The sequence below is a fragment of the Anopheles coustani genome, chromosome 2 (genome assembly GCF_943734705.1).
Source record: "Anopheles coustani chromosome 2, idAnoCousDA_361_x.2, whole genome shotgun sequence".
In the NCBI taxonomy this organism is placed as follows: Eukaryota; Metazoa; Arthropoda; class Insecta; order Diptera; family Culicidae; genus Anopheles; species Anopheles coustani.
Window position 1 is genome coordinate 49,436,871 of NC_071289.1, and position 13,933 is coordinate 49,450,803.

The following is a 13,933-nucleotide window of genomic DNA, read 5'->3' on the forward strand; positions in this document are numbered from 1 at the left end:
GAAAACAAACTTAAACAAACAACGACGATATTTTGGCCCGCCGTAGGAAGTATATATTTCCACATCATCTCCTACTTGTTGAAAAGCAGTTTGTTTACGTTTCGGCACCCGAAAAAACTTTGGTAAAAATATAAATTAAAACGGAGTTTGATAACTGAATTACATTTGTGAAGCCTAAAAATAAGTAGTACAACGAAAAATCCGATGTTTCGTGAAGAATATTGCTCGTTTTGTTCGCGTTTGTGATTCGGTTTGTTTACGTTTTGTCCAGCTGTCGGTTTGTTTTCGTTTCGAATTGACATTTGACAAGAGCTAGCGTGACGTCGCGTTTTTCGCTGTTTCTACACTAGCGCGATTTGTGCGACATTTTTTTTGTATGGAGTTCGGCCGCCTGTCAGGCGACGGCGCGTTTCGTGACGGAACGTCGCGCTGTAGTGTGGACCCCGAGATACACGCTTTCCAGACTGCAACGTCGCGTAACGCGACGTCGCCTGACAGGCGCTGAACTCCATGCAAAAAAAAACATAGCGCGATTCGCGCGACATCGCGCAAGGTTTTTTTTATATGATAGAGGTCTATGTTTCCAGGTTAACTTGCGAAGGCCCAGGAAGCTGGATTCAATAGCCTTACTCTAGTAAATCCTCGACGAAGTGAAGAAGAAGAAGAAGATAACCGTATTCATTAACCGTGGGTTAATCGGTCGCAGAAGTGTCGCAAGCCAGTGTAAACGCATGGTTAGAACCCACCTTGAAGCTGATGAGATATGATTTTAGTACAGAACTCTACAACCGTTTGTCAGAGTTTTCCATTGGGCAACGCGATTTCATGAAAATAAATGTCACATGTGTGATAGAATCCGTGAGAGCTGGCAAGTTGTTAGTTTGGTTGCTTTCCGGTCGTGAAATAGACGTCAAATGACCGTGCTAGGAAAAAATAATGCGAACTTTTTCGGTTACATTTTTTGGTTATATAGTATAATGTTGTTCTTTAAAGCAAAGTGATGGAATGTTGTTGATTTAACCCGTTAAAAAGTTTGCCACCTCAAAAATGAGACAAACAATGGTATGTAGTTGTGGGGTTCCCGTTCAATGTATTATGTAAGGCTTGTTGTAAAAACAGCGAATGAATGGGATTTAATAAGGATTATTATTAATTTAATGGGATGTATAAGGTGATGCACCGACGTACTGTAGAAGTTTGTACTGTAATAAATCATTCTCAAATATTTGCTTTTCCTTCTCTTTCTAGCGCTGTGGGCACAGAGTTAAAGAAGAAACACGTGGAAATGAAGATACCTGCGGAAATGAATACTTTAAAATTCAATTAACTCCCTCGAAGCAACGAAGGAAGTGCTTACATAAAAAGAAGGAATGTATAGTGTGGTAAGTTGTGTACAGTTATTCGGTTTGAACCTATGCTTAATAAGTCTTCTGATTAACACGTGAAGCGCTACGACTGCGTTCTTTCCCGTGTATCGGCGTCGGTCCGCTGGGACCGACAGAGACGGTTTGGCAGACCGGCGTTCCTCTGTTTTGCTTTGTACCTTATCGTCGAGACATGATTGAATGTGTAAGCATTGCTCGCTCGCCGTCAATAGTTTGCTACGAACGGAGTTTGCAGAATGCAAAGCAGTGCAATTTGCACTTGGCGCTAACGTGTTAACACGTTAAGCGCTACGCGCAAATTGTACTACTTCCCGTTCTGCCAGCGATTCGTAGAAACGCCGGCCTACCCAACGGGCTCTGTCGGCCCGAGCAGACCGACGCCGGCTTACGGGGAAGAACACTGTCGGCCCCACGGGGCCGACGTAGCGCTTAACGTGTTAATAAGCAGAGTAATACGCTTGAATTACCGGTTTAGTTCATAGCAAATTTTTTGAGAAGTGATATTATAATCGGTTTGTCTTGGACTATGCAGAAGTATTATTCTATTGATTAATTTTTATCTCCCAGGCATGTTATATGAAGTAGAAGAGAAAGCAGAAGTTACTCATAAGCATTTGTTAATTATAATTAATTTTTGTTAATATGTGAACATAATTTTCTAATTTATTTTTTATCCGTTCATCCATTTCAGTGTATTGATGTTTGTGAAAACAAAGATAATCAGCATTTTACAGTGTCGTGTGTTGTTCAGTCTTTTGAAGTTGAAATTTCTTCTGATACTAAGTAAGTATGCATGTTATGTATGGCTATGAAGATCATAACTTCTAGTGGTAATTGCTTTAATTTATACTTCAATCAATTTCAGTGTCGATTCAGTCATGGTTTTGTTGGTGATTATGTTAAATAACAGAGACGAACATGATGGGAGTTCTTTCTTAATTGATCGTTTTAAAATGGTGAGTGTTGTTGATATTTCTTTGCTTTTTTTTTAATTCTTGTTAACTGATCAATGTTCAGAATGAAATTGTACTTGTTCTCCTCCCCATACAATTTTTCATGTTGGACGATACGCTTAATTTGATTTCGAAAGGGTTATGTCCGCACAAATTATGCTCAACATAATTTTGCTGCTGTCACTTTTAAATAACATTAAATGAAGGCTGTCTATACTTGTGGTACGATAGGAATTAGTTTGTAAAATGTATTTAACTCTAGAATACATTGCTTTGGAGTCTGTCGTGATCTCTACGAAACATTTCTATAATTTTATTTTAAATTCTAAATTCGACAATCTTTTTCTCGCTTCTTTTCTCTTTTTTTAAATCTCAACCGCTGAAGTCAACTTCTATCCCAAGACTTCGTTTGTTCTCGTTACAATATACAGTCGACTCTCGATCGAAAAATATCTAAAATATTTTTCAATGTTTGAAAAAGCCCTACGACAAACATTTCCCGTCGTACTATTTCCACCCATTTACCTTGGTTCATCTACTTTAACACCAAATTCCTTGTACATCTTTTACAATACAATTCGTTTTTCGATCATTGTACATGTTTTTTTAATTTTTAGTAACCTTCCGTTTTTTAAATTCAATTCTGTAACAACAGTGCAGTGTAGTCGTATATAAATCACAAGATTAATTCTCAGGATATGGAATAAATCCATTTTATAACTGCTCTACACTGTTCATTTCTATTGGTTTTGCACCATATATACAACATGTTTGCGTATACATAGTGTCGGTTAATATGCCAAAATTTTTCCATCAATTCAAATCATGTAAAATGAATAATTTACCGTCACTTAACTTGTTTCATTTAGCTGAATTGTATAAGGAACTAACCTGCTTATTTGGCTTTTGATTTCATCTACTGTATGTATAACTTTTTCTTTTGACTCATTCGCAAACTTGATCACAATTGGCCTGCAGAACCAACACTTTGGGGCATCAAGTTTATCCAGATGATATCTGAATTGTCACTGATGAACGAATGACGGATAGGAGTTATTGCCGATACTAGTAAATCAGTGTCTGATGCAGTATTTTCTCCGGAACCATGAAACAGTTGATTGCAAATGCTGTGTCCACTAGATCCGCCAATACCCCACAAGCGCAATAATACGACGCTTAGTGAATCACACAAAGAAACGGTGCTGCAAGATTTTTGCTTTTTGCATTTCAATTATTCCACACCCAGTGTGGTTCACCAACTCTTGAAGATTAACTTCAACTTTTACAGGTAAGGGTACAAACCAAATAAAATGTTAGTGTAGGGTACATTATTAATATGAATTTTGGGTATAAAAAGATGGGTTTGTGAGCTGTAAAACAAGTAAAAGCGACCTTATACATTTTCATTCTCATTCTAACCAAATTTCATTCTTTGCCATTGACTTGGCTTGTCTTTCCCTTTTTACGTGATGTTCAAACCCTACCCTGCTTCACATTTTTACGATACGATCATCGACCTATATTTCATGGAATGAGAATTTCATACATTTCTTACCACACATGATGCTGCGTATGGCATGATGGAGACGCCTAGTAGTAGTAAACTATAAGCTTCACATATAAAGTACAGAATAACGTAAAGATGCGCGCGTATGCGCAAAAAAAAACTATCATTTATTGTTACAAAACATTCTAGACTATAAGTGAGTATGCATCATATTACAATCTTTCACAATCCTTAGCGATGGCGTAAGGTTAAAAACAGAAAATTGATAAATTTTCCAAGAGTTTTCCGAAACAATGCTTAATATTTTGTGACATTCAATTTCAATTTACTTAAACTGTCAACAATTTTAATGCATGACAATAAACCTTTCCAAAACTGTGCTTAAAATTCGATTCCGACCATTATTATAGGAGTTACAAACCTTCAAAGTTGATGGATTTTTTTCAGTTTTTCATGCAATATTTTCACAAATCTTGACTTTGACGGGCTGTTTCTTAGAACCTGGAAGAACCGAGGCTCTAGTTTTTGGGTCATTCCTTAGTTTCATCTTGTAGTTTAAGAAAACATTTCTCATTTTTCTGAAATCCAAAAATGAATTTTTGATTTTTATCTCGGCTTCACTCCATCGTGCAGTGGTGACCAGTGTGATAAGGCCATTAGGGGTCATTTTGACCCTTATTTTTAAAATGCTATAACTGCACTAGTTTTGAAGATTTTTCAAATCCACAAACTGCTACTTTTTAGTAAAAAGGTTTTCTATATGTTGACGGTTTTGGTTTTTTGATGCATTTCTTCATCATCCCGCTAGCTCGATGTAAAGCAAAAATGGTCGAAATGAGTTTTTTCGGCTTTTATTTATTCAAAATTGCTAATGAAGATCTAGAAAAAAGGTTCTGGTTGGGGTGTGAATAAATTGCACATACCGTTGGTGGTAGAATGATATTCTTTTGTCGAGGTTTGTTTCGGGTTACATAAAAATAATTTTTGATAAAGATTGAGCACATTCAAAACACCGCCTGACAGAAATTTAAATTGTTGCTGCTACTATGTAGTTCCAGTAAGAGTCCCAGCAATCTGCCATGGAAAAACTTAAGTTTCCATGCTGTAAGCAATTGATCTAACTACATGACAGCTGCAAAAAATTGAATTTTTATCATCCGGGAATAGCATTTCCAAACGTATTAATTTGTAGTAAAGCAAACGGCCGTTTTACATTTGGGAAAACATTGCCTCATATGAAATGTTTCACTGTCAATGACGAGTCGATATAATTTTGCTTGAAAAATTATTTCGTATGTTTGGATCGTTTACCAAATGTCAAAGTGTAGAAAACTGTAGCAATACGCGGTTTTCTAGTTCCGGTTTGATACAATTACTCTGAAGTAGGCTTTGATTGTTAAGCGGGGCGGTGGCTAACTTGTAAATTTTTTATTGTGTTTGCCGGCCGTAGTTTTGTAAAGTGAATAGAGATTTTATGATAGTGTACGTCAGGGTGCTAGCTCATGCTAGTGATGTTTGTACATCAAGTGTAGAAAGCCGCGGATTTGTTGTTCCGATCAGATATGATTCAGAAGAAGGCTTGTATGCTAGGTAAGGCGTTTGCCAACTTGAACATTTCATTGCAAATTTGTGCTTAGTTTTTTAAGTTGCGCTAGTGACGGTGGAAAGTGTAATGGCACAGTTTGGGTACCTACAAATACGAATGTGCATCATTTTACAAGTTTGAATCTTTCCTAAGGTGTAGAAAAGCGAAGTGTAAAAAGAATTGAGTGTTCGCTTTATTCTTTCGTTTCAATGATCGTAGCCAATTGTTGTTGGGCGTTAATAAATCTTGAAATCGTGTCACAAAAGTTTTCAATCCGTATCAATTCAGCAATTGAATGAGTTACTGTACTGTACGGATGTTACTGTATTTGTCGAAGCTTTTATCAAACTATATTTTAACTTCAATTGAGAATTACATGAGAAGCTGTACAGGTTTAGTCTAGCTTTACATAATTCTCATGTTTTTGTTTCTTTTACAGGTGCAGAAAATGTACTGAATACACATTGTTCCAGGATTTTCATATTGTTTGGCGGCAGAACAAAAGATGGAAACCTAATTTAATGGTGAGTAAGCTGGTTATTTATTAGGTTGATCACCGAAACTATTGGCATTGAAATTTTAATGTTATTCGTTTTAGAAGAAATACCAAAAGATTAATTTTGGCGACTAGCTTGGGTTTACGTGAAGATTTTAGGCGACAAGTAATAAGTCGCACGTAATAGCTTTGGTGTTCCTCACGTAGGCGCGATAATAGGATTATTTCGCTATGTTGACAATGAAGGAAGAAGTGTAAACAGTGGCTGGCTGGTATGTTATAATGTTTCGTTTCGTCAGAAATATGTGCAATGTGATGTTCATAAACCGATTTGAATTTTAAATGACGGCAAATTTCCTTCCAAATAATGTGGTGAGTTGAAAATTACTATGAAATATGTGGAAAGGTACGATTGAATCTTTAATGACTCTGCTTTTTGGTTCATTTCAGCTTAACCGAATATTATGGCGTACTATTGGTCTTATCAAATGCATGACGTGTTATTGATGTGGGGCAGTGAAAGAGTGATAGGTAACGGCAGGTCTACACGGCGTTGTGACTTTTCTGCGACCGGGTTTCCGGGAACACGGAAGTGCCAAAGTAATAAACAAAATTGCCTAAGTCGGCCAACTCGTACGTCAAAGGTGTTCAGAAGGCAGAAACTCCCGGTCGAAGGATTATCGCAGCGCCGTGTAGAACTGCGCTAAGGAAAAAGTGTTAGCTAATGTGCAACGGATAATTTCACCATTGCAATTAAAGGTAAGTGTACAAACATTGTTCTTTGTTGTGTTGGGTTTATCTTCAAAAATTAGATAGATTCTAGAATATAAATAACACCTGGTGTCACCAGATTGCATTTCACATTACGCCCATTTCTTAAGAAATTTTAGTTATGCCGAAGTTACGAACTTTAACGTTCTTTTGATCTTTAGATTTCTGTTATTAAAACATTATACAATTCTTTCAGTTTGACGAAAAAGTTCGAATTTATTGTAGTTTAATTTACTAAAAATTCAGGCATCAGGCAGATATCAGATAGGACATGCCTACGGAGCAGTCAGTTTTTAAGTAATTTTTCTTCCAGTATATTATACTATCACGAACCTCATGAGATATACTCTTAATAATTATGTTCAACACGTAGATTGTTTATAACATCTAGTAACACAGTTTGTGAATTGTTTTTTATTCTTTTGGCTGTTTTCAGTTTCCATGCTCGAGCCGACGATGTAAAAAAGTGTGATAACAAGGGCTAAGGATATTTTGTTCACCGGTAAGTAGAAGAAGGTAGGTAAGTGTCAATCATCATTACATCCAGGTATCATTGGTAACACTTCAAATTGATGCGCAATGCAATCACATTTTTATTGTTCGGGTGCCATAATTAGCGCATCATATTTACCAACAAAAATTTATCACTAAGATGGAGATGTATGTATCACTCGCGTTCAATAATTACAAATTATTCATTTATTTGTTTGATTGCATATTTTTATTCGGGTTAGAAAATCAATTATGAATGCTATTCTGTTAAACTTCCGTACCTTATCTGTATGCTCGCATTATTCACGTAACTATACCTTAGTTTGATTTTAACGATTTCTCCAACAAAAGAAAAACGGATGATCCATATGAACAAAAGAAAAGTGTATGCCATGTTTGTAGTAAAATTTCCAGGTTTATAGTACTTTCAATAATTTAATAGAAGGATGTTACAATGTTTGCAATTCGTTGTGATGACGAAAACATATTGTTTGCGGACAGATGTACTATCGAGTACAGCTATGTCTCTGTACTGTACATTTTGATGCTCGTCTATTTTGATTATTTTATTTATTAATAAATTAGTACATGTTCGCCATAGTTGACTTAACACGTTGCTTATCAAGCGTTTTAGCATAATTTTTAGTACAATTGTTTTAATGAAAATTTGTTTATAACATTTGTTAAACCGATTGTTTTCGAAGGCCAAGCAAAAACTTAGCTTCCCAAAAAATGTATATAAAATATTCAAATAATTTGTATGTTCCATTTTCAATTATTTATGGGTGAAAAACTTTTTAGAACCAGAACTGCTACCACCCATAATTGGATGATGCGGTACGGAACGTGTTAACATGCCCTTGTATGATATAGTATCAGTGCACATTTAACAGTCTTAAGTCGAGTCGATCAAATCTAAACCGAAGCTGATTCTTCATAGTATGCAACGGTAGTTCAAAAAGGATAGTATTGAAGAGTCAGTAATGAATTATAAGCATCCACAGAGTTTTTTTTTTTCTATCCGAAGAATGGGACGCCGTCTTAAACTAAGCCGTGGAATATAAATATCGTTTGCACTACAAAAATAAACAAATTTTTGTTGGTGATAAGAAAATAGTTAACCAAGCTAATCTAATGAAGTAAATTTTTATTGTAAAGTTACATCATTTAAATACTTTGAAAAAATCTGGCTGTCAGTATGGCGGTGGACGGGCCATGTTACTATTTGGAAGGTTGTTTTACCATTCCATGTTGACGCTTCACCACTGGTGCGGGGTTTGAGCAAGTGGTTGTGGTATGGCTCATTGAAGAGCATTGACGCCGAAAGCCGATTAGGCTCTCGTGAAGCCCTTGCGCTAGAAAGCTCCTAATAGGCAACATCAATGGCGGTTGGCACCTACACGACGACATACCGCCGTCAGAGGGTTGCGGCTGGTCTCGTCGGTTCCCACTTCCCACTTTCCCACTCAGGATCGGCGCGAGGCTGTGTGCTGTTGCTACTGCTGAAAATACATTCCTGATGCGGCCTTTGACTGAAGACTGGAAAGTAAAACAAGTATTATGTGGTATGGTTCATTTGTTAAGCACTACGCATGTAAGGACTTTCCTTAAAGACACCTCTTCAAACGATGATTTAAAATCACGAACATTTTTCGGATTCCACTTTTCGACCATGCTCATGGCACCACCATCATTGGTTTGCAATACTATACCGTTATTTGCTGATGAGTGAAATGCAATTGAAAAGAATTGTATAGAATGGTACATTTATAATTTACTTTATTTGTAGAAACTTACCTTGCATACAATTCCGCGACGCCCAATTGCACTCCGTCCATCTGTCGATACGCCACCATTTTTCTCCAATACTATTAACATTTTTTTTTTAGTGATCGATCGCCTCCTGGCGATCGCACGTACCCTGTTCCCTATGCGCATGTGCACCGTCGTGGTAGAGCGATCATTCGGGGGGGGGTTTGGAAAGGAGAAAAATCTCTCTTTACGGACGCTGTGGCACCCCCAGACCCTTGAAGAGGGTAAGGGGATGTTCCTGAGGGACTGTCGGGCTCCTTACCAAGGGAAGGGTACCACGCCCTGGGGAACGGACTCTGTGAGATACAGCAGACGGGTTGCCCCCGCTGATTGACTCCCACCACTACCTCCTAAAAACCTTTCCGAGCTGGTTGTTCCGTGCGCTTTGGTGCGCGTCTTGCTCCCATGTTTGGCTCAGTTTACCCCTGCCTTCTTTCTGCTGTCATCGGGATGTCCTCACGGTGTCATCGCTGATGACGTCGTTGTCGGGGCCGATTTTCCTGCTGTGACAGTCTCCGTTGGTCCCTTCGGATTTCTACGAGCTCTGCTTCCGCTGCTACGAGGTCTCGCTGTGCGTCTTGCAGTTCCTGCTGGTTCGTAGCCTCGTGTCGCCTCAGCATTGCGTCGTTCCTGCGCTCGAGCGCGTGGTGCGTAGCTCGCTGGACAGTCCTGTTCCTCAGGCGACGGATTCGCTCACGGATGTTGCGCAACTCCCGAAGCCAGTTTGATCTGTCCACGGGCGTCATGGCGTTGAGTCTGGCGGTGAGTGCCGGGCGACGGTACATATCGTGGGGTGAGGGCTTAACTGGGGTATTTCTCATACTTGCTTCAATTGATGAATTTTAAATGGTTGAACCAAGGTGGAAGCACAATTAGATAGCGAATGTAAAATGTATATTAACATGGTTTCATCGACTAAAGGTAATACTAAAAAATACCACAATCCCCAAAACGCTAAATTAAAGATTGCAAAACTCAAGATACTGTATGAAAACACTCTTTCGTTTGGAATTTCTTTCTACCCGGATGAAATCGGGTTAATCAGCTAGTTTTAAAATAAAAATTACATTAAGTTTAATTCTTAATCATCATCATCTGATTGTGGAATGCTGTGTACACATACAATACATTCTATCCTAATTACTAACATACCCTATAAAAACATAAGCCGCACACAATTTTTTAAACTCAGGTGGTGTGTCCGCATTGACAATTGTGGTTGGTAGTTTATAAATAATAATAATAAATTATTATTACTATTAGTTTTATTCAATGGACAATTAGGTCTGTTTGAAATTAAAATTGGTATTAAATCTAAGTTTACAATCTTCCAATTCATCCAATTTAAAACAAAATCATAAACTGAACATTTTTAATTAGTGCTAGACGTCCATCTTAACAGTATGTTATTTTTGAAACGGGCCGTGCTAACATTAAAATCATGGTAGGCGCTGAATATATGAAACATTTTAGACATAGCGATAATCGGATACTTGCATATGATATACCAAACTTGTATGCGGGACTCTGATAGCGTCTTTGAATCTCAGGGCCTTTTCCGGCGCAGAAATATTTAGTTTATCTAGTAGGGATGGTGCGTCAATTTCGTTATTTAATAGTTTGGCTATAAACGTAGCTTGGGCCCATTTCGCCTATAGGACAGGGGTTGCAAACCTAATAGTGAGCAACGATCACGATAGCATATCTGATTAGTAGGCATGAACCACGGTGCATAATAAAGAGCTAATTTAGTAAACCTACGCTGAATACTACTTATCGTAGTATGGCTCGGCACTCTCGGTTAATGTAAATGACCCTGATCAAGCTTATGAACGAATATCACAGTTTGGTACACGTTTCTTAGTTTCACATTGCAAGATGTTGATCATAGTCGATAGAGACGAATTGAACCGAATACAACCTTATACATATCTCATGGCTTTATTTTGCAACCTTGTAGCCTGTCAACTTGGGTCTGGGAAGCTAGAAACAGGATTGACGAACAAAAGCCAAGGTATGGCATAATCAGAGAGTTATATAAAAGAATCCTACTAACCAAGCATAGGTCCCACCCCTTAATCGAAAGACACCACTACGCTTAGCCATTTTTTAAATCAAATTATCAATGTGGGCTGTAGACTTGATTTTCTCGTCAATAATTACTTGCTGTACACTTGTTTCTCACGACTCCCCGTAAGGATTCGAGATTACTTCTCATTCCAAGCGCCACTTTTAGCACGCAGTTTGAAATTAGAATACGTTAGAATTATAAAGATTACGATACATCTACCAATCTTTATTTTGGCTATTACCATTGTTGGGCGATTGCGACATCATTCGATTAATGTTGGGTACTTTGAATCTTTCGAAGAGATTCATTCAAATATTTCAATGGGTTGTTTTCACATGGTTCACATGGTTCAGATAAATATCAATAGCCAGCCTGGCTCTACGAACCAAAAGTTTTCTTGTATGAGCCTTATTTCCTGTAGCCGTTTTTGCACTTGTCTGTTCTCTTTTTTCGACGATTATGTTCCCTGGTTTGGAAAGTAGATCCTTAGGCAAGGAACCGACGAAGCCGGGATGCAAATCCGACGCTTGTATAAAGTATACAGTTTTGGGAATGTTTTAAAAGCAGAGCTTTGGAAAAGTACGTGTGGAATATACAATCTGTATTTGCTAACTGATATATAAGGTTGCTTTGTTATACCGTTTTATGTTTGCTATGTTTGCTCTTCAACACCCCTCCTCAAACACATAACTGTTCAACTCCCAAGACAGCTTGGGATGTCTAACAAATGACGCCTGAGGTAGTCCCTTTGTTAGCATATCCGCAGGTTGATCAGCGGTTGGGATGTAGTTCAGCTTCACCTTTTCTTCTTGGACGCACTGCTTGATGAAATGCAACTTCACCTCAGTATGCTTGAGCGATTTAGCAATAGCAATAGCAGACTGATTATCTTCGAAGATCTCTGCAGGCACATTTTCTCGAAGATGCAGCTCTTCAAATAGTTTGCAGGTCCACAGTATCTCACAGATGCAGTCGGCTAGCGCAGAACATTAAAAGCATTCGTTCCAAGCTTTCGATACTTGTTTCAAACCATAAATGGATTTGTTGAGTCGACACACTTTATTCTCCTCCTCAAATCCTTTTGGTTGACGCATGTAGATCTCTTCTTTTTCCATTGTTTCCATTCAGACCAATCATCAAGCTTCTTCAATTCATCGATGCTATCAGGAACGTTTTCAACAAAATTTTCAGCGTTCAATGCATAGGCAAAACACAAGTAATCGTTCAATTTTGCAGGAGGCTTCCGAACTCGATCGCTGCGTCTAGGAAAATCGTTATTCCCCTCCTGAAACCGAACTTGGTTTTCTTCTAAAGCATTATTTCTCGCATCGTCAAATGTATCCTCATCAGTATCAGTTTCGATTGGCGATCGTTGCATGGATTGTACATCACCATCATCACTATCAGTATTAACCTCCATACGTATAATCGGTGATTCTTGAATGGGTTCTATTCCGTTTTCAGCACGATCAGGAACAACTACAGGAGTATATGGTCCAATCCACTGACCATGATTTTGATGCAATTCATTATCGGCCTGGTTATTCGTATGCCGCTGGTTTGTTGATGTTTCCTCTACAACAACATTTCTTGCAATAAAAATCTGCTTTCCATCCCATAAACGGTAGCCACCACCACCATAGCCAACAAAATAACTAGTTTTACTGCGAGGCTCCATTTTGTTTAGCTTTTCCTTCGGGATATGGCTGTACGCTTTACTCCCAAAAATGCGCAATCGTGATACGTCCGGCTTATGCCCGTACCAGAGTTCATACGGAGTTTTATTCGCTTTCAATGCTTCTGTGGGGCTTCGATTTATGAGATAAACAGCCGTTAACACGGCTTCGTTCCACATGTTTCGATTCATGCTTGAATCTGCTATCATAGCTCTGGCTTTGTCGAGGATAGTACGATTGAATCGTTCACTGGTTCCATTTTGCTGGGGAGTATATGGGACTGTGAATTCAATTTGTACTCCTTTCATACGGCAGAAATCTAAAAATTTCTTGCTAACGTACTCTCCTCCGTTGTCGCAACGTATACGACTAATAGTGCTGTCGAAATGAGCTTCTGCCATAGCAGTATATGTTTTGAAATATTCCAAAACCTCGGTTTTCGTGCTCATGAAATAAACCGCACAGAAATGAGTAAAATCATCCGTAAATGTGACGAAATAACGTTTGCCGTTCCAAGAGGTCGGATTCATATAACCACAAACGTCACTGTGTATTAGCTCAAGTGGCCGGGAACTACGCAACTTCTTCTCCTGGAAAGGTTTTCGCGTCTGTTTGCCTTCCATGCAAGGACCGCATACATTACCACCACCCATGCCATCTGTAGCGTTTATAGCTTCTTTCTTCAAAGACAATCCTCTGACCATTTCATCACGGATAATTTTCATCAAGCCACTCTTGCCTATGTGACCATATCTTCTATGTCAAAGCTCAGCATCATTTGTTTAGTTCTGCGAAATCAGCACTTCCGATCTGTTTGGTTTCATAACCTCTACGTCCAGTTCATAAAGGCGATTCAATCGACTTCCTGTGCACAGTTTCTGACCATCGCGTTTAATTACAGCAACATTTTTCGAGAAGGTTATTTCCATTCCAAGCTGTCCAATGCGAGGAATCGAGAAAAGGTTATATCTCAAACGGGGAACGAACAAAACATCTTCAACAACATATTTCATTCGACGACCACCGATTGTTGCTATAGTATCGACTTTTCCTTTGTGATTGCTTTGTAACATTTCACCTGATGCGATTCTTATCATAATCGGATCGTGCAATTTCTTTACATCACGAAGAAATTCTGCAGAATTGATCATATGATCAGAAGCACCAGAATCTAAGATCCATTTG

The 13,933-nt window shown here is 38.4% G+C and overlaps 1 long non-coding RNA gene across 2 annotated transcripts; it reads left to right on the plus strand.

Annotated features, from left to right (window-relative positions):
• The first annotated feature begins 868 nt into the window (after positions 1-868).
• On the plus strand, positions 869-8,023 carry LOC131265910 (uncharacterized). Of its 2 annotated transcripts, none has more exons than XR_009178308.1 (8): positions 869-1,062; positions 1,249-1,382; positions 2,077-2,168; positions 2,251-2,341; positions 5,870-5,954; positions 6,029-6,298; positions 6,377-6,685; positions 7,134-8,023. It is a non-coding gene; the product is annotated as an uncharacterized LOC131265910 (long non-coding RNA). The 2 variants fall into 2 exon arrangements; XR_009178309.1 differs by having other exon boundaries at positions 6,032-6,298.
• The last annotated feature ends 5,910 nt before the right edge of the window (positions 8,024-13,933 follow it).